Source organism: Rhinichthys klamathensis, unplaced genomic scaffold, assembly GCF_029890125.1.
Source record: "Rhinichthys klamathensis goyatoka isolate OS25496 unplaced genomic scaffold, OSU_Roscu_1.1 h1tg000027l_1, whole genome shotgun sequence".
Taxonomy (NCBI): domain Eukaryota; kingdom Metazoa; phylum Chordata; class Actinopteri; order Cypriniformes; family Leuciscidae; genus Rhinichthys; species Rhinichthys klamathensis.
This window is the reverse complement of record NW_026606577.1, coordinates 386,506-407,096: the sequence shown is the minus strand read 5'-3', so window position 1 is coordinate 407,096 and position 20,591 is coordinate 386,506. Positions and strand designations below refer to the sequence as shown.

The 20,591-nt window shown below is 42.0% G+C and overlaps 1 long non-coding RNA gene across 1 annotated transcript in view; it reads right to left on the bottom strand.

Moving 5' to 3' along the window:
• Positions 1-20,591, bottom strand: part of LOC130078031 (uncharacterized) — a 31,040-nt gene continuing 10,449 nt past the window's right edge. The window contains exon 3 of the long non-coding RNA XR_008805872.1: positions 1-491. This is a non-coding gene — a long non-coding RNA (uncharacterized LOC130078031). The remainder of the gene's footprint in view (positions 492-20,591) is intronic.

Sequence of the window (20,591 nt, the reverse complement as noted above, 5' to 3'; positions counted from 1 at the left end):
CACACTTTAGCTCTCTTCCACCACTGTCATTTTCATTTTCAAGCATTTCTCTATACTAATGACATGGTAGCCATTAAAAAAAATACAAAAAATAACATTGCGTAATACTTTTTGGTTCACACACTCCACTCTCAATTCCACCCAGTTCTGTGCACAGTAGAAGTATGCCTGTCCAGCTGGTTGAAACTCGAACCCACACTCAGTTATCTCCACTGGCATCTGCACTACTTCCTCTAGCCGTGCTCGGCCGGGGAAGAATTCACCCTTTGTCCTCAGTGATGTGGGCCTCACATGAATCCAGCGGTAGACATCCTCATTAAATATCCTGAGATGGATGTCATGTTGTGGCTTGGAGACTCTCCTCATCTGGGCCGTAGACAGAAACATTTTCCAGCGCTGTGGGTACCCTGATTCAACAGATGTGTTTAACTTCCAGTACCATGACCAGCTGATATGGCTGCTTTCAAACGATGGTGGTCTGTTTAGCATAACTGTGAACAAATAATGAGATTAAAATGATTCAATCTTTTTTTTGCATGATCATTAGGACAAAATAGATTAGATTGCATTAAAAAGGTGTATATCATAATCCAGGTTATTTTTTGCTGATTTGCTGTTATTATCGTGTGCTAGCTCATAAAAAGCACAGAAATAAAATTGCAATACAATGGCATTAAACATCCATTAAAGCCCCTCCTGCGCACACCACAGCACGTTTCTGGGCACGCAGGAGACGTGAACATTACTTCTGCACAGGCACTAGTAAAAACTCTAATGAGACGGAGAAGGAACCGTCAGCACAACATGACTTCAGACTCGATCGTTCGGTTTTATTTTTAGCTGTTAAAACATTAGGGTGTTGCACATATAAAAATGCTACATAAATTTGAAATGTTCTTCTCTGGTTGAAACAAAATGACAGCTGATTGCGTGTAAGGAGCATTATGCATTTTACAATCTCAATCGTTTTTTCAGGGTAGCATTTCTTTTCAGATTTATATATATATATATATATATGAATAATCAGCAGAGGTGGACATAAACAAAGTACATTTACTTGAGTACTGTACTTAAGTACACTTTTTGAGTATCTGTACTTGAGTATTATTTTTTCTGGAAACTTCTGGAAACAATTGTACTCTAACTACATTTTAAAGATAAATATCATACTTTTTACTCCACTCCATTTCTGTCAAGGTCCTTGAGTAGAAACTTGTAACGTCAGTCAGGGGATGATTTTGGTTGCAGGGGTTGTATTTTGGTTGGAAATGAAAGTCGGATTGACGTTAGAACCCGACTGATGTTGCTTTCTGACGTCAACCCGATTTTAACTTTCAACCACAATACAACGTCTGTCCAACACTGGAGATTAACGTCAATCTGACGTTGGATTCTGACATCAACATGATTTTCATTTTCAATGTTGGGTTTGGTCTTCTAAATGCGAATTTTGTCATTGTTTTGGAGCACATAAGCTTATAGATAACAGTAAGGCTAACATTCATAAAAGACAAAAAACTTTAAATAGGGCACTATTTGAGGGAACAGCCATTTGTGTCCGAAACCATTGTGGACGTTATTGAGTGCACTTATTCAATCTCACATTCAATCTCACTACTGGAACGGTGTTCTAGAAATAAATTTGATATTGATATGAGGGCAGCAACAATGCAACAATAATAAAACAATGCATTGACATATTATATTTGAACAGTAATATTTGAACATCTGTACTTTCACTCAAGTAAGGAAGTTGTGTATTTTATCCACCTCTGATAATCAGTCAGAAAATACACTGATTAGTGTGTGCTTAATTCACAAAAAATGTCATATTTGGTAATTGGACTAAGTTTCTGATTTAGTAAAAATGACCGATTCATTAGAGTCATTCATTCAGGAATCTACACTGGTGGTTTTGCAGTATTTTTCATTCACTTAAAAGAACCGACTCATAAGAGTCATTGGTTCAAGAATTGGACTGCTCTGGTTTTGCTGTATGTTTTTGATTTAGTAAAAAAACAAAAAACAAAAAAACACTATTCTATTAGAGTAATTCTTTCGGGAATCAAACTGGTTGCACTGTATGTTTTTTGATTCAGTAAAAATAACCGATTCAATAGAGTCATTTATTCGGGAATCGTTCTCCGCTGGTTGCACTCGGTTGCACTATATGCTTTTGATCCAGTAAAAATAACCAATCCATTAGAGTCATTAATTCAGCAGCCAGACTATACTGTTTTTTTCATTCACTGAAAACAACTGGCTCATAAGAATCTTTCGTTTGGGAATCAGACACTGGCTGCACTGTATGTTTTGATTCAGTAAAAATAACCAATTCATAAGAGTCATTCATCGGGAATCAGACTAGTGGTTTTGCAATATTTTTCATTCACCGAAAAGAACCAACTCAGAAGAGTCATTGGTTTGTGATTTGCACAACACTAGTTTTGCTGTAAGTTTCTGATTCATTAGAGTCATTCATTCAGGAATCTACACTGGTGGTTTTGCAGTATTTTTCATTCACTTAAAAGAACCGACTCATAAGAGTCATTGGTTCAAGAATTGGACTGCTCTGGTTTTGCTGTATGTTTTTGATTTAGTAAAAAAACAAAAAACAAAAAAACACTATTCTATTAGAGTAATTCTTTCGGGAATCGAACTGGTTGCACTGTATGTTTTTTGATTCAGTAAAAATAACCGATTCAATAGAGTCATTAATTCGGGAATCGTTCTCCGCTGGTTGCACTCGGTTGCACTATATGCTTTTGATCCAGTAAAAATAACCAATCCATTAGAGTCATTAATTCAGCAGTCAGACTATACTGGTTTTACAGTATTTTTCATTCACTGAAAACAACTGGCTCATAAGAATCTTTCATTCGGGAATCAGACACTGGCTGCACTGTATGTTTTGATTCAGTAAAAATAACCAATTCATAAGAGTCAGTCATTTGGGAATCAGACTTCACTAATGGTTTTGCAATATTTTTCATTCACCGAAAAGAACCAACTCAGAAGTGTCATTGGTTTGTGTTTTGGACTAGACTGGTTTTGCTGTATGTTTCTGATTCAGTAAAACTAACTGATTCATTAGAGTCAGTCATTCGGGAATTGCACTACACTGGTTGCACTGTATGTTTTTGATTCAGTAAAAAGCATCGATTCATTGAACTCATTCAATCGGGAGTCAGACTACACTGGTTTTGCAGTATTTTTAATTCATTGAAAAGAACTGACTCATAAGATGCTTCTGTTCAGGAAATTTACTACACTGGTTTTGCTGTATTTTTTTATTAAACAATGAGGAATAAAAACATACAGATTTTATTTTCTTATTTATTTTCTTAAGTGTTAGAATATTGTGATATTATCTATATGCAGGCGCCTGACATTGTTGACAGGCGTTGTATTTTGTTTATCATGGAGCATTGAGGTTTATTACTAATTCAAAAGCCCTTATCCATCATTGTTTACTGTACTCTCGTCTCAGGTTGGATGGCACACGCTGTCACTCCATAGACTCAGGCACTGGTACATTTTTATATACAATTATTATGGGTTTGCTTCTTTCTTATTCACACCAGCATATCATTCAAAAAAGGTGTAACGAATTATGGTCTTCGTTCTCAAGATTATTTTCTTTTAAACATCCTGAAAGTCATGGGTAAGGGCATCTAGTTATGCTGCTCCATTTGATTAGAATCAATTACAAGATAAAAAGAGTTGGTCTCTCTAAATTATCCAAGACTTTGTTTTGGATTTTCCTGACTGTAATTGTTTTGATTGATATGTGAACATTTTTGTACATGTAAATTAATGTTTAAATGTTTTCAAGTTTAACTATAATGTGCTGCCTGTCTTGGCCAGGACCCTCTTGTAAAAGAGATTTTAAATCTCAAAAATGTAATTTCCTGGTTAAATAAAAGGTTAAATAGAAACGATTCAAGAAATGATTCATCAGAGTCATTGGTCTGGGAATTGGACTACACTGAAAAAGACATGAGTTGCTCATGAGTTATATATATATATATATATAAATAAATAAAAACTCTGAGCAATAAAACGTTCCTGTGGGATTTATTCGGTGCTTGATTTATTATCTTAAGTACTTAGGAATTTGTAACATGTTTTTTGATATAAATTGTCCTAGAGGTCTCAAATGCTTGTCAGATTAGAACATATAACATTTCGCAATCGCAACAGCACATTAATGTATGCACTAGTATTCAACAGAGCAGATCTGATTGGTTATCACAGAACGCGCCCCACTGGGAAAATGATGTTCTCTAGTAAGAAACACATCTCTAGACAGATTGGCACCATGCAACCGACACTTGACATTCAAATAAAGCTCTTCAGTCATATTCATGTTGCCACAACATTACACAAATATTGCAAAAGCACCACATGTGGAGTCCTTATGTCTGACAAATATACAGCATTGATCTTAATAATAGCTGCTAACAGATCACCCGGCTCAGGCCTGGGCCGAGAATCATATACACCTGATCACAGACACGCTTTTCCTGTTCATGAGACTGATGGCATCTGATTGCTTATCACAGACCCGAAGACAGCCAAGTAACATCAAATCAAAAGTATGGATCTGTGTTTTTAGGAGCCATTAAAGTATGCAAGCCATGCGAACGGTCTGTTTCATATCATTGTGGATATTTCTGTTCGTAGAATGCACAGCGAATGCAGCTGCAGTTCGGCTCTTTAACACAAACCCACAGCTGCTTAGAAACATTGTGAGAAGAGAATGTTAATCCTTTAGGGTATTTTTTTCCACACAATCTCTCTGCACACTATACGAGAAGATGGAACAACATGAGGTGATTAATTCGTACAGCATCATAATGTCCATTTTCTTGGTTTGGCCAGGATATTTTCATATTCTGGGTTGTTTTCCAGCACCTGTGAGACAGGAATAGCATGGATGATACGCTTTGCGACATTGGGCTTTTTCCCCCACGCTTTCTGCACTTATTGTGGAAAATCAGCAAAAATGTCTGGAATGGATTTAAAGTCACGATAAAACGGAAGTAGCCACAGATCCTTTCTTGTGTATTGCGACATGCATGGGAGTGTAACGATTATCGCATTTTTTAATCATTATGTGGTAAAAAAAAATGCGGGGGTAAAAAAATGAACAATATGCACAGATTAATCGTTCACAATAAGATCAATAATATGCATTTAAAAACTAATAGGGTACATTTTTTCGAAATTGGGTGTATTTCCTACTGCAACAGGAAGTATCAAAGGGATCCCTTTTTAAAAATAAATTGTCAAAATATTAGACATGCCAAAATATTGGACATACCCAAATTTAATCAAGTAAATGTGTATAATCTATTAGTTTTGTCAACTTTTGCGACCACACTAGCACACACTTTGTAAAAAAATACGTAGAACGCGATAAAGCTAACAAATAGACCTATGGACTAAAAGCAACAAAATTCCAATTTGAACATGGTAAAAATGTGTTAAATAGGCGTGAGAGTATACGCATATCATAGCTAAAAGCATTAGCAAATTATCTTAAAAAGTTAAAGTTGGCATGAAATGAAAATTAACCCTTTTCTAAATGCATGCTATTGAGCTTTATCTGCGTTCACTTTTGAGTGCCACGCCCACATCTCAACATCCAATCAACAACCGATGCATAGAGCAAAGTCCTGAAGACCTACATTTTTGGGGGGTTTTCAATAATACCAGAAAGCCACATAGTGTCGGCCCAGATCTGGCCCAGATCTGGATGTGTGGAATCCATGTGGGCCGGGTCTGGGCCAATGCTATGTTGCTGTCTGGGATCTGTTACACTGAATGAATGCATGTCAAAATACGGAAGAAAAGATCTGTTGCTACCTCTGTTTCATCGCGCAAGGGAGTGGAAAATAAATAGAACTTTGTGAATGTTGTCAGTTCGAAATCTTTCTGCAGATCTCTATATATATGGTGCCCATGAAGATATAGTTGAGTTTCAAGGGCTGCGATAAGCAATTACAGGTCAGATAATCTCATCTCCCCTCAGCGACGACACAGAATCCCCGGATTTGTATTTTTGCTGTTCAATTCTCTTACAGGCATCATGTTGTTTTGGCAGCAATGATTAATTGTTTTCTGCAGCGTCTGTTATGCTAATTTCACAGTGGTCGTACATCTTGAGGGCCAAGGTGTCAAATCTGAGTGAGTTTTATGCACTGAAAGCATACAGGCATATGGAAATTTTAACAAAACTCACATCTGGAATGTAACATTGAGTAATTCGCTCACTGTCACAAAAAGTGGATCCAAATAGGGAGGATAACCACATACCAAAACAGGCAGTGACATTAACCTAGACTCAATGCCAACTGCTAAAGACAAAGATTGATGGAACATTTTGAAGCTATTAAATCTTTGCGGTTTCACTCGTTGATGGCTAAAAGCAGAAGGAAGAGCCCACTTTAGCAAAAAAAATTGGTTCCTTAAAACAAATGTAAGACAAAGCCTTCATCATAGTCTCGTACGATACTCACGATCCATGAAAAGGGAAGGTGCTATTTATGACAGGGACAGTGATCACACCGATAGATCTCTAAATCTAGTAAGGAAGGGTGTAGAGCAAAGACAGACTTATTTGTTAACATGACATGGCTGCAATTAGGTAGAAAAATGAGCTTGACACAGCCCAGTTTTCAATAGATTTAATATATGCGACCATTACGTCCCATTAAACTAAAATTAGCCATTTTATGCAGCCTGTACAGCAGCTGATCTTGACTAATGACTGTTCATTGACTAATAAAATCAGAATGCTCTTATTTTAAGTTTAGCCTACGCAGTGACATCATTACAACTGGCTTTAATCAAAGCAGAATTTACTTTGCAGATTCTATACTTCAATAGTTGCTTTCATGAAATGAAAAGGAGACATAATCGTAAAACCATAACATCTTGCTTGTGTATATTGATCATAGTTACACACAGTTTATGTTTAGCATAATTGTGATAGAATCTGCTGTATTGCATCTTTAAAATTGATAATGCACAACTAAAATGTGTTGCAAGGTAATAAAAAATGCCTAAGTGTACACACTTAAAAACAAATCTGAAAGGGATCGTTCACCCAAAAATGAAAATTCTGTTAGACTGTTAGAAAACCCGTAAGACTTTCGTTCATCTTCAGAACACAAATGGAGATCTTTTTGATGAAATCTGAGAGCTTTCTGTCCCTCCATTGCAGCTTCGCAACTGACACTTTGACAGATTGAATTATTTTATTCACATATAAACAATCATCAAATCACACATCAGTTGTGGTAAACAGAAGCGCAAGCATGTTCACTTGACGTGCGGGAACCAATGAGGTTCATTCTCATGTTACGCAGCACGTTTGAGCTTCAGCAAGAACCAATGAGGATCATTCTCGTGTTACGCAGCACGTTTGAGTTTCAGCAAGAACCAATGAGTTTCATTCTCGTGTTACGCAGCACGTTTGAGCTTCAGCAAGAACCAATGAGAATCATTCTCGTGTTACGCAGCACGTTTGAGCTTCAGCAAGAACCAATGAGGTTCATTCTCATGTTACGCAGCACGTTTGAGCTTCAGCAAGAACCAATGAGAATCATTCTCGTGTTACGCAGCACGTTTGAGCTTCAGCAAGAACCAATGAGGTTCATTCTCATGTTACGCAGCACGTTTGAGCTTCAGCAAGAACCAATGAGGTTCATTCTTGTGTTACGCAGCACGTTTGAGTTTCAGCAAGAACCAATGAGTTTCATTCTCATGTTACGCAGCACGTTTGAGCTTCAGCAAGAACCAATGAGGTTCATTCTCGTGTTACGCAGCACGTTTGAGCTTCAGCAAGAACCAATGAGTTTCATTCTCGTGTTACGCAGCCCGTTTGAGCTTCAGCAAGAACCAATGAGTTTCATTCTCATGTTACGCAGCATGTTTGAGCTTCAGCAAGAACCAATGAGGTTCATTCTCGTGTTACGCAGCACGTTTGAGCTTCAGCAAGAACCAATGAGTTTCATTCTCATGTTACGCAGCATGTTTGAGCTTCAGCAAGAACCAATGAGTTTCATTCTCGTGTTACGCAGCACGTTTGAGTTTCAGAAAGAACCAATGAGTTTCATTCTCGTGTTACGCAGCACGTTTGAGTTTCAGCAAGAACCAATGAGTTTCATTCTCGTGTTACGCAGCACGTTTGAGCTTCAGCAAGAACCAATGAGAATCATTCTCGTGTTACGCAGCACGTTTGAGCTTCAGCAAGAACCAATGAGGTTCATTCTCGTGTTACGCAGCACGTTTGAGTTTCAGCAAGAACCAATGAGTTTCATTCTCGTGTTACGCAGCACGTTTGAGCTTCAGCAAGAACCAATGAGAATCATTCTCGTGTTACGCAGCACGTTTGAGCTTCAGCAAGAACCAATGAGGTTCATTCTCGTGTTACGCAGCACGTTTGAGTTTCAGCAAGAACCAATGAGTTTCATTCTCATGTTACGCAGCACGTTTGAGCTTCAGCAAGAACCAATGAGAATCATTCTCGTGTTACGCAGCACGTTTGAGCTTCAGCAAGAACCAATGAGTTTCATTCTCATGTTACGCAGCACGTTTGAGCTTCAGCAAGAACCAATGAGGTTCATTCTCGTGTTACGCAGCACGTTTGAGTTTCAGCAAGAACCAATGAGTTTCATTCTCATGTTACGAAGCACGTTTGAGCTTCAGCAAGAACCAATGAGAATCATTCTCGTGTTACGCAGCACGTTTGAGCTTCAGCAAGAACCAATGAGTTTCATTCTCATGTTACGCAGCACGTTTGAGCTTCAGCAAGAACCAATGAGGTTCATTCTCATGTTACGCAGCACGTTTGAGCTTCAGCAAGAACCAATGAGAATCATTCTCGTGTTACGCAGCACGTTTGAGCTTCAGCAAGAACCAATGAGGTTCATTCTCATGTTACGCAGCACGTTTGAGCTTCAGCAAGAACCAATGAGAATCATTCTCGTGTTACGCAGCACGTTTGAGCTTCAGCAAGAACCAATGAGTTTCATTCTCGTGTTACGCAGCACGTTTGAGCTTCAGCAAGAACCAATGAGTTTCATTCTCGTGTTACGCAGCACGTTTGAGTTTCAGCAAGAACCAATGAGGTTCATTCTCATGTTACGCAGCACGTTTGAGTTTCAGCAAGAACCAATGAGGTTCATTCTCGTGTTACGCAGCACGTTTGAGCTTCAGCAAGAACCAATGAGGTTCATTCTCGTGTTACGCAGCACGTTTGAGTTTCAGCAAGAACCAATGAGGTTCATTCTCATGTTACGCAGCACGTTTGAGTTTCAGCAAGAACCAATGAGGTTCATTCTCGTGTTACGCAGCACGTTTGAGCTTCAGCAAGAACCAATGAGGTTCATTCTCGTGTTACGCAGCACGTTTGAGCTTCAGCAAGAACCAATGAGTTTCATTCTCGTGTTACGCAGCACGTTTGAGCTTCAGCAAGAACCAATGAGTTTCATTCTCATGTTACGCAGCATGTTTGAGCTTCAGCAAGAACCAATGAGGTTCATTCTCGTGTTACGCAGCACGTTTGAGCTTCAGCAATAACCAATGAGTTTCATTCTCGTGTTACGCAGCACGTTTGAGCTTCAGCAAGAACCAATGAGTTTCATTCTCATGTTACGCAGCACGTTTGAGCTTCAGCAAGAACCAATGAGGTTCATTCTCGTGTTACGCAGCACGTTTGAGCTTCAGCAAGAACCAATGAGGTTCATTCTCATGTTACGCAGCATGTTTGAGCTTCAGCAAGAACCAATGAGGTCCATTCTCGTGTTACGCAGCATGTTTGAGCTTCAGCAAGAACCAATGAGGTCCATTCTCGTGTTACGCAGCACGTTTGAGCTTCAGCAAGAACCAATGAGTTTCATTCTCGTGTTACGCAGCACGTTTGAGCTTCAGCAAGAACCAATGAGTTTCATTCTCGTGTTACGCAGCACGTTTGAGCTTCAGCAAGAACCAATGAGGTTCATTCTCGTGTTACGCATCACGTTTGAGCTTCAGCAAGAACCAATGAGTTTCATTCTCCTGTTACGCAGCACGTTTGAGCTTCAGCAAGAACCAATGAGGTTCATTCTCATGTTACGCAGCACGTTTGAGCTTCTGCAAGAACCAATGAGTTTCATTCTCATGTTACGCAGCACGTTTGAGCTTCAGCAAGAACCAATGAGTTTCATTCTCGTGTTACGCAGCACGTTTGAGCTTCAGCAAGAACCAATGAGGTTCATTCTCATGTTACGCAGCACGTTTGAGCTTCTGCAAGAACCAATGAGTTTCATTCTCATGTTACGCAGCACGTTTGAGCTTCAGCAAGAACCAATGAGTTTCATTCTCGTGTTACGCAGCACGTTTGAGCTTCAGCAAGAACCAATGAGTTTCATTCTCGTGTTACGCAGCACGTTTGAGCTTCAGCAAGAACCAATGAGGTTCATTCTCATGTTACGCAGCACGTTTGAGCTTCAGCAAGAACCAATGAGGTTCATTCTCGTGTTACGCAGCACGTTTGAGCTTCAGCAAGAACCAATGAGGTTCATTCTCGTGTTACGCATTACGCTTGAGCTTCAGCAAGAACCAATGAGGTTCATTCTCGTGTTACGCAGCACGTTTGAGCTTCAGCAAGAACCAATGAGGTTCATTCTCGTGTTATGCAGCACGTTTGAGCTTCAGCAAGAACCAATGAGTTTCATTCTCATGTTACGCAGCACGTTTGAGCTTCAGCAAGAACCAATGAGTTTCATTCTCGTGTTACGCAGCACGTTTGAGCTTCAGCAAGAACCAATGAGGTTCATTCTCATGTTACGCAGCACGTTTGAGCTTCAGCAAGAACCAATGAGGTTCATTCTCGTGTTACGCAGCACGTTTGAGTTTCAGCAAGAACCAATGAGGTTCATTCTCATGTTACGCAGCACGTTTGAGTTTCAGCAAGAACCAATGAGGTTCATTCTCGTGTTACGCAGCACGTTTGAGCTTCAGCAAGAACCAATGAGGTTCATTCTCGTGTTACGCAGCACGTTTGAGCTTCAGCAAGAACCAATGAGTTTCATTCTCGTGTTACGCAGCACGTTTGAGCTTCAGCAAGAACCAATGAGTTTCATTCTCATGTTACGCAGCATGTTTGAGCTTCAGCAAGAACCAATGAGGTTCATTCTCGTGTTACGCAGCACGTTTGAGCTTCAGCAATAACCAATGAGTTTCATTCTCGTGTTACGCAGCACGTTTGAGCTTCAGCAAGAACCAATGAGTTTCATTCTCATGTTACGCAGCATGTTTGAGCTTCAGCAAGAACCAATGAGGTTCATTCTCGTGTTACGCAGCACGTTTGAGCTTCAGCAAGAACCAATGAGGTTCATTCTCATGTTACGCAGCATGTTTGAGCTTCAGCAAGAACCAATGAGGTCCATTCTCGTGTTACGCAGCATGTTTGAGCTTCAGCAAGAACCAATGAGGCCCATTCTCGTGTTACGCAGCACGTTTGAGCTTCAGCAAGAACCAATGAGTTTCATTCTCGTGTTACGCAGCACGTTTGAGCTTCAGCAAGAACCAATGAGTTTCATTCTCGTGTTACGCAGCACGTTTGAGCTTCAGCAAGAACCAATGAGGTTCATTCTCGTGTTACGCAGCACGTTTGAGCTTCAGCAAGAACCAATGAGTTTCATTCTCCTGTTACGCAGCACGTTTGAGCTTCAGCAAGAACCAATGAGGTTCATTCTCATGTTACGCAGCACGTTTGAGCTTCTGCAAGAACCAATGAGTTTCATTCTCATGTTACGCAGCACGTTTGAGCTTCAGCAAGAACCAATAAGTTTCATTCTCGTGTTACGCAGCACGTTTGAGCTTCAGCAAGAACCAATGAGTTTCATTCTCGTGTTACGCAGCACGTTTGAGCTTCAGCAAGAACCAATGAGCTTCATTCTCATGTTACGCAGCACGTTTGAGCTTCTGCAAGAACCAATGAGTTTCATTCTCGTGTTACGCAGCACGTTTGAGCTTCAGCAAGAACCAATGAGTTTCATTCTCGTGTTACGCAGCACGTTTGAGCTTCAGCAAGAACCAATGAGGTTCATTCTCATGTTACGCAGCACGTTTGAGCTTCTGCAAGAACCAATGAGTTTCATTCTCATGTTACGCAGCACGTTTGAGCTTCAGCAAGAACCAATGAGTTTCATTCTCGTGTTACGCAGCACGTTTGAGCTTCAGCAAGAACCAATGAGTTTCATTCTCGTGTTACGCAGCACGTTTGAGCTTCAGCAAGAACCAATGAGGTTCATTCTCATGTTACGCAGCACGTTTGAGCTTCAGCAAGAACCAATGAGGTTCATTCTCGTGTTACGCAGCACGTTTGAGCTTCAGCAAGAACCAATGAGGTTCATTCTCGTGTTACGCATTACGCTTGAGCTTCAGCAAGAACCAATGAGGTTCATTCTCGTGTTACGCAGCACGTTTGAGCTTCAGCAAGAACCAATGAGGTTCATTCTCGTGTTATGCAGCACGTTTGAGCTTCAGCAAGAACCAATGAGTTTCATTCTCATGTTACGCAGCACGTTTGAGCTTCAGCAAGAACCAATGAGTTTCATTCTCGTGTTACGCAGCACGTTTGAGCTTCAGCAAGAACCAATGAGGTTCATTCTCATGTTACGCAGCACGTTTGAGCTTCAGCAAGAACCAATGAGGTTCATTCTCGTGTTACGCAGCACGTTTGAGCTTCAGCAAGAACCAATGAGGTTCATTCTCGTGTAACGCATTACGCTTGAGCTTCAGCAAGAACCAATGAGGTTCATTCTCGTGTTACGCAGCACGTTTGAGCTTCAGCAAGAACCAATGAGGTTCATTCTCGTGTTACGCAGCACGTTTGAGCTTCAGCAAGAACCAATGAGTTTCATTCTCGTGTTACGCAGCACGTTTGAGCTTCAGCAAGAACCAATGAGGTTCATTCTTATGTTACGCAGCACGTTTGAGCTTCAGCAAGAACCAATGAGGTTCATTCTCGTGTTACGCAGCACGTTTGAGCTTCAGCAAAAACCAATGAGGTTCATTCTCGTGTTACGCAGCACGTTTGAGTTTCAGCAAGAACCAATGAGGTTCATTCTCGTGTTACGCATTACGCTTGAGCTTCAGCAAGAACCAATGAGGTTCATTCTCGTGTTACGCAGCACGTTTGAGCTTCAGCAAGAACCAATGAGGTTCATTCTCGTGTTACGCAGCACGTTTGAGCTTCAGCAAGAACCAATGAGGTTCATTCTCGTGTTACGCAGCACGTTTGAGCTTCAGCAAGAACCAATGAGGTTAATTCTCGTGTTACGCAGCACGTTTGAGCTTCAGCAAGAACCAATGAGGTTCATTCTCATGTTACGCAGCACGTTTGAGCTTCAGCAAGAACCAATGAGTTTCATTCTCGTGTTACGCAGCACGTTTGAGCTTCAGCAAGAACCAATGAGTTTCATTCTCGTGTTACGCAGCACGTTTGAGCTTCAGCAAGAACCAATGAGTTTCATTCTCGTGTTACGCAGCACGTTTGAGTTTCAGCAAGAACCAATGAGGTTCATTCTCATGTTACGCAGCACGCTTGAGCTTCAGCAAGAACCAATTAGGTTAATTCTCGTGTTACGCAGTACGTTTGAGCTTCAGCAAGAACCAATGAGGTTCATTCTCATGTTACGCAGCACGTTTGAGCTTCAGCAAGAACCAATTAGGTTCATTCTCATGTTACGCAGCACGTTTGAGCTTCAGCAAGAACCAATTAGGTTCATTCTCATGTTACGCAGCACGTTTGAGCTTCATCAAGAACCAATGAGGTTCATTCTCATGTTACGCAGCACGTTTGAGCTTCTGCAAGAACCAATGAGAATCATTCTCGTGTTACGCAGCACGTTTGAGTTTCAGCAAGAACCAATGAGAATCATTCTCGTGTTACGCAGCACGTTTGAGTTTCAGCAAGAACCAATGAGAATCATTCTCGTGTTATGCAGCACGTTTGAGCTTCAGCAAGAACCAATTAGGTTCATTCTCATGTTCCGCAGCACGTTTGAGCTTCAGCAAGAACCAATGAGGTTCATTCTCGTGTTACGCAGCACGTTTGAGTTTCAGCAAGAACCAATGAGAATCATTCTCGTGTTACGCAGCACGTTTGAGTTTCAGCAAGAACCAATGAGAATCATTCTCGTGTTATGCAGCACGTTTGAGCTTCAGCAAGAACCAATGAGGTTCATTCTCGTGTTACGCAGCACGTTTGAGCTTCAGCAAGAACCAATGAGGTTCATTCTCATGTTACGCAGCACGTTTAAGCTTCAGCAAGAACCAATTAGGTTCATTCTCGTGTTACGCAGCACGTTTGAGCTTCAGCAAGAACCAATGAGGTTCATTCTAGTGTTACGCAGCACGTTTGAGCTTGAGCAAGAACCAATGAGGTTCATTTCATGTTACGCAGCACGTTTGAGCTTCAGCAAGAACCAATGAGGTTCATTCTCGTGTTACGCAGCACGTTTGAGCTTCAGCAAGAACCAATGAGGTTCATTCTCGTGTTACGCAGCACGTTTGAGCTTCTGCAAGAACCAATGAGGTTCATTCTTGTGTTACGCAGCACGTTTGAGCTTCTGCAAGAACCAATGAGGTTCATTCTCGTGTTACGCAGCACGTTTGAGCTTCTGCAAGAACCAATGAGGTTCATTCTCGTGTTACGCAGCACGTTTGAGCTTCTGCAAGAACCAATGAGGTTCATTCTCGTGTTACGCAGCACGTTTGAGTTTCAGCAAGAACCAATGAGGTTCATTCTCTTGTTACGCAGCATCTTTGAGCTTCTGCAAGAACCAATGAGGTTCATTCTCGTGTTACGCAGCATGTTTGAGTTTCAGCAAGAACCAATGAGGTTCATTCTCGTGTTACGCAGCACGTTTGAGCTTCAGCAAGAACCAATGAGGTTCATTCTTGTGTTACGCAGCACGTTTGAGCTTCAGCAAGAACCAATGAGGTTCATTCTCGTGTTACGCAGCACGTTTGAGCTTCAGCAAGAACCAATGAGGTTCATTCTCGTGTTACGCAGCACGTTTGAGCTTCAGCAAGAACCAATTAGGTTCATTCTCGTGTTACGCAGCACGTTTGAGCTTCAGCAAGAACCAATGAGGTTCATTCTTGTGTTACGCAGCACGTTTGAGCTTCAGCAAGAACCAATGAGGTTCATTCTCGTGTTACGCAGCACGTTTGAGCTTCAGCAAGAACCAATGAGGTTCATTCTCGTGTTACGCAGCACGTTTGAGCTTCAGCAAGAACCAATGAGGTTCATTCTCGTGTTACGCAGCACGTTTGAGCTTCAGCAAGAACCAATGAGGTTCATTCTCATGTTACGCAGCACGTTTGAGCTTCAGCAAGAACCAATTAGGTTCATTCTCGTGTTACGCAGCACGTTTGAGCTTCAGCAAGAACCAATGAGGTTCATTCTCGTGTTACGCAGCACGTTTGAGCTTGAGCAAGAACCAATGAGGTTCATTTCATGTTACGCAGCACGTTTGAGCTTCAGCAAGAACCAATGAGGTTCATTCTCGTGTTACGCAGCACGTTTGAGCTTCAGCAAGAACCAATGAGGTTCATTCTCGTGTTACGCAGCACGTTTGAGCTTCTGCAAGAACCAATGAGGTTCATTCTTGTGTTACGCAGCACGTTTGAGCTTCTGCAAGAACCAATGAGGTTTATTCTCGTGTTACGCAGCACGTTTGAGCTTCTGCAAGAACCAATGAGGTTCATTCTCGTGTTACGCAGCACGTTTGAGCTTCTGCAAGAACCAATGAGGTTCATTCTCGTGTTACGCAGCACGTTTGAGTTTCAGCAAGAACCAATGAGGTTCATTCTCTTGTTACGCAGCATCTTTGAGCTTCTGCAAGAACCAATGAGGTTCATTCTCGTGTTACGCAGCATGTTTGAGTTTCAGCAAGAACCAATGAGGTTCATTCTCGTGTTACGCAGCACGTTTGAGCTTCAGCAAGAACCAATGAGGTTCATTCTTGTGTTACGCAGCACGTTTGAGCTTCTGCAAGAACCAATGAGGTTCATTCTCGTGTTATGCAGCACGTTTGAGCTTCTGCAAGAACCAATGAGGTTCATTCTCATGTTACGCAGCACGTTTGAGCTTCAGCAAGAACCAATGAGGTTCATTCTCGTGTTACGCAGCACGTTTGAGCTTCAGCAAGAACCAATGAGGTTCATTCTCGTGTTACGCATTACGCTTGAGCTTCAGCAAGAACCAATGAGGTTCATTCTCGTGTTACGCAGCACGTTTGAGCTTCAGCAAGAACCAATGAGGTTCATTCTCGTGTTATGCAGCACGTTTGAGCTTCAGCAAGAACCAATGAGTTTCATTCTCATGTTACGCAGCACGTTTGAGCTTCAGCAAGAACCAATGAGTTTCATTCTCGTGTTACGCAGCACGTTTGAGCTTCAGCAAGAACCAATGAGGTTCATTCTCATGTTACGCAGCACGTTTGAGCTTCAGCAAGAACCAATGAGGTTCATTCTCGTGTTACGCAGCACGTTTGAGCTTCAGCAAGAACCAATGAGGTTCATTCTCGTGTAACGCATTACGCTTGAGCTTCAGCAAGAACCAATGAGGTTCATTCTCGTGTTACGCAGCACGTTTGAGCTTCAGCAAGAACCAATGAGGTTCATTCTCGTGTTACGCAGCACGTTTGAGCTTCAGCAAGAACCAATGAGTTTCATTCTCGTGTTACGCAGCACGTTTGAGCTTCAGCAAGAACCAATGAGGTTCATTCTTATGTTACGCAGCACGTTTGAGCTTCAGCAAGAACCAATGAGGTTCATTCTCGTGTTACGCAGCACGTTTGAGCTTCAGCAAAAACCAATGAGGTTCATTCTCGTGTTACGCAGCACGTTTGAGTTTCAGCAAGAACCAATGAGGTTCATTCTCGTGTTACGCATTACGCTTGAGCTTCAGCAAGAACCAATGAGGTTCATTCTCGTGTTACGCAGCACGTTTGAGCTTCAGCAAGAACCAATGAGGTTCATTCTCGTGTTACGCAGCACGTTTGAGCTTCAGCAAGAACCAATGAGGTTCATTCTCGTGTTACGCAGCACGTTTGAGCTTCAGCAAGAACCAATGAGGTTAATTCTCGTGTTACGCAGCACGTTTGAGCTTCAGCAAGAACCAATGAGGTTCATTCTCATGTTACGCAGCACGTTTGAGCTTCAGCAAGAACCAATGAGTTTCATTCTCGTGTTACGCAGCACGTTTGAGCTTCAGCAAGAACCAATGAGTTTCATTCTCGTGTTACGCAGCACGTTTGAGCTTCAGCAAGAACCAATGAGTTTCATTCTCGTGTTACGCAGCACGTTTGAGTTTCAGCAAGAACCAATGAGGTTCATTCTCATGTTACGCAGCACGCTTGAGCTTCAGCAAGAACCAATTAGGTTCATTCTCGTGTTACGCAGTACGTTTGAGCTTCAGCAAGAACCAATGAGGTTCATTCTCATGTTACGCAGCACGTTTGAGCTTCAGCAAGAACCAATTAGGTTCATTCTCATGTTACGCAGCACGTTTGAGCTTCAGCAAGAACCAATTAGGTTCATTCTCATGTTACGCAGCACGTTTGAGCTTCATCAAGAACCAATGAGGTTCATTCTCATGTTACGCAGCACGTTTGAGCTTCTGCAAGAACCAATGAGAATCATTCTCGTGTTACGCAGCACGTTTGAGTTTCAGCAAGAACCAATGAGAATCATTCTCGTGTTACGCAGCACGTTTGAGTTTCAGCAAGAACCAATGAGAATCATTCTCGTGTTACGCAGCACGTTTGAGTTTCAGCAAGAACCAATGAGAATCATTCTCGTGTTATGCAGCACGTTTGAGCTTCAGCAAGAACCAATTAGGTTCATTCTCATGTTCCGCAGCACGTTTGAGCTTCAGCAAGAACCAATGAGGTTCATTCTCGTGTTACGCAGCACGTTTGAGTTTCAGCAAGAACCAATGAGAATCATTCTCGTGTTACGCAGCACGTTTGAGTTTCAGCAAGAACCAATGAGAATCATTCTCGTGTTATGCAGCACGTTTGAGCTTCAGCAAGAACCAATGAGGTTCATTCTCGTGTTACGCAGCACGTTTGAGCTTCAGCAAGAACCAATGAGGTTCATTCTCATGTTACGCAGCACGTTTGAGCTTCAGCAAGAACCAATTAGGTTCATTCTCGTGTTACGCAGCACGTTTGAGCTTCAGCAAGAACCAATGAGGTTCATTCTCGTGTTACGCAGCACGTTTGAGCTTGAGCAAGAACCAATGAGGTTCATTTCATGTTACGCAGCACGTTTGAGCTTCAGCAAGAACCAATGAGGTTCATTCTCGTGTTACGCAGCACGTTTGAGCTTCAGCAAGAACCAATGAGGTTCATTCTCGTGTTACGCAGCACGTTTGAGCTTCTGCAAGAACCAATGAGGTTCATTCTTGTGTTACGCAGCACGTTTGAGCTTCTGCAAGAACCAATGAGGTTCATTCTCGTGTTACGCAGCACGTTTGAGCTTCTGCAAGAACCAATGAGGTTCATTCTCGTGTTACGCAGCACGTTTGAGCTTCTGCAAGAACCAATGAGGTTCATTCTCGTGTTACGCAGCACGTTTGAGTTTCAGCAAGAACCAATGAGGTTCATTCTCTTGTTACGCAGCATCTTTGAGCTTCTGCAAGAACCAATGAGGTTCATTCTCGTGTTACGCAGCATGTTTGAGTTTCAGCAAGAACCAATGAGGTTCATTCTCGTGTTACGCAGCACGTTTGAGCTTCAGCAAGAACCAATGAGGTTCATTCTTGTGTTACGCAGCACGTTTGAGCTTCAGCAAGAACCAATGAGGTTCATTCTCGTGTTAAGCAGCACGTTTGAGCTTCAGCAAGAACCAATGAGGTTCATTCTCGTGTTACGCAGCACGTTTGAGCTTCAGCAAGAACCAATTAGGTTCATTCTCGTGTTACGCAGCACGTTTGAGCTTCAGCAAGAACCAATGAGGTTCATTCTTGTGTTACGCAGCACGTTTGAGCTTCAGCAAGAACCAATGAGGTTCATTCTCGTGTTACGCAGCACGTTTGAGCTTCAGCAAGAACCAATGAGGTTCATTCTCGTGTTACGCAGCACGTTTGAGCTTCAGCAAGAACCAATGAGGTTCATTCTCGTGTTACGCAGCACGTTTGAGCTTCAGCAAGAACCAATGAGGTTCATTCTCATGTTACGCAGCACGTTTGAGCTTCAGCAAGAACCAATTAGGTTCATTCTCGTGTTACGCAGCACGTTTGAGCTTCAGCAAGAACCAATGAGGTTCATTCTCGTGTTACGCAGCACGTTTGAGCTTGAGCAAGAACCAATGAGGTTCATTTCATGTTACGCAGCACGTTTGAGCTTCAGCAAGAACCAATGAGGTTCATTCTCGTGTTACGCAGCACGTTTGAGCTTCAGCAAGAACCAATGAGGTTCATTCTCGTGTTACGCAGCACGTTTGAGCTTCTGCAAGAACCAATGAGGTTCATTCTTGTGTTACGCAGCACGTTTGAGCTTCTGCAAGAACCAATGAGGTTTATTCTCGTGTTACGCAGCACGTTTGAGCTTCTGCAAGAACCAATGAGGTTCATTCTCGTGTTACGCAGCACGTTTGAGCTTCTGCAAGAACCAATGAGGTTCATTCTCGTGTTACGCAGCACGTTTGAGTTTCAGCAAGAACCAATGAGGTTCATTCTCTTGTTACGCAGCATCTTTGAGCTTCTGCAAGAACCAATGAGGTTCATTCTCGTGTTACGCAGCATGTTTGAGTTTCAGCAAGAACCAATGAGGTTCATTCTCGTGTTACGCAGCACGTTTGAGCTTCAGCAAGAACCAATGAGGTTCATTCTTGTGTTACGCAGCACGTTTGAGCTTCTGCAAGAACCAATGAGGTTCATTCTCGTGTTATGCAGCACGTTTGAGCTTCTGCAAGAACCAATGAGGTTCATTCTCATGTTACGCAGCACGTTTGAGCTTCAGCAAGATCCAATGAGGTTCATTCTCATGTTACGCAGCACATTTGAGCTTCTGCAAGAACCAATGAGGTTCATTCTCGTGTTACGCAGCACATTTGAGCTTCTGCAAGAACCAATGAGGTTCATTCTCATGTTACGCAGCACATTTGAGCTTTTGCAAGAACCAATGAGGTTCATTCTCGTGTTACGCAGCACATTTGAGCTTCTGCAAGAACCAATGAGGTTCATTCTTGTGTTACGCAGCACGTTTGAGCTTCAGCAAGAACCAATGAGGTTAATTCTCGTGTTACGCAGCACGTTTGAGCTTTAGCAAGAACCAATGAGGTTCATTCTCGTGTTACGCAGCACGTTTGAGCTTCTGCAAGAACCAATGAGGTTCATTCTCGTGTTACGCAGCACGTTTGAGCTTCAGCAAGAACCAATAAGGTTTATTCTCGTGTTACGCAGCACGTTTGAGCTTCAGCAAGAACCAATGAGGTTCATTCTCGTGTTACGCAGCACGTTTGAGCTTCAGCAAGAACCAATGAGGTTCATTCTCGTGTTACGCAGCACGTTTGAG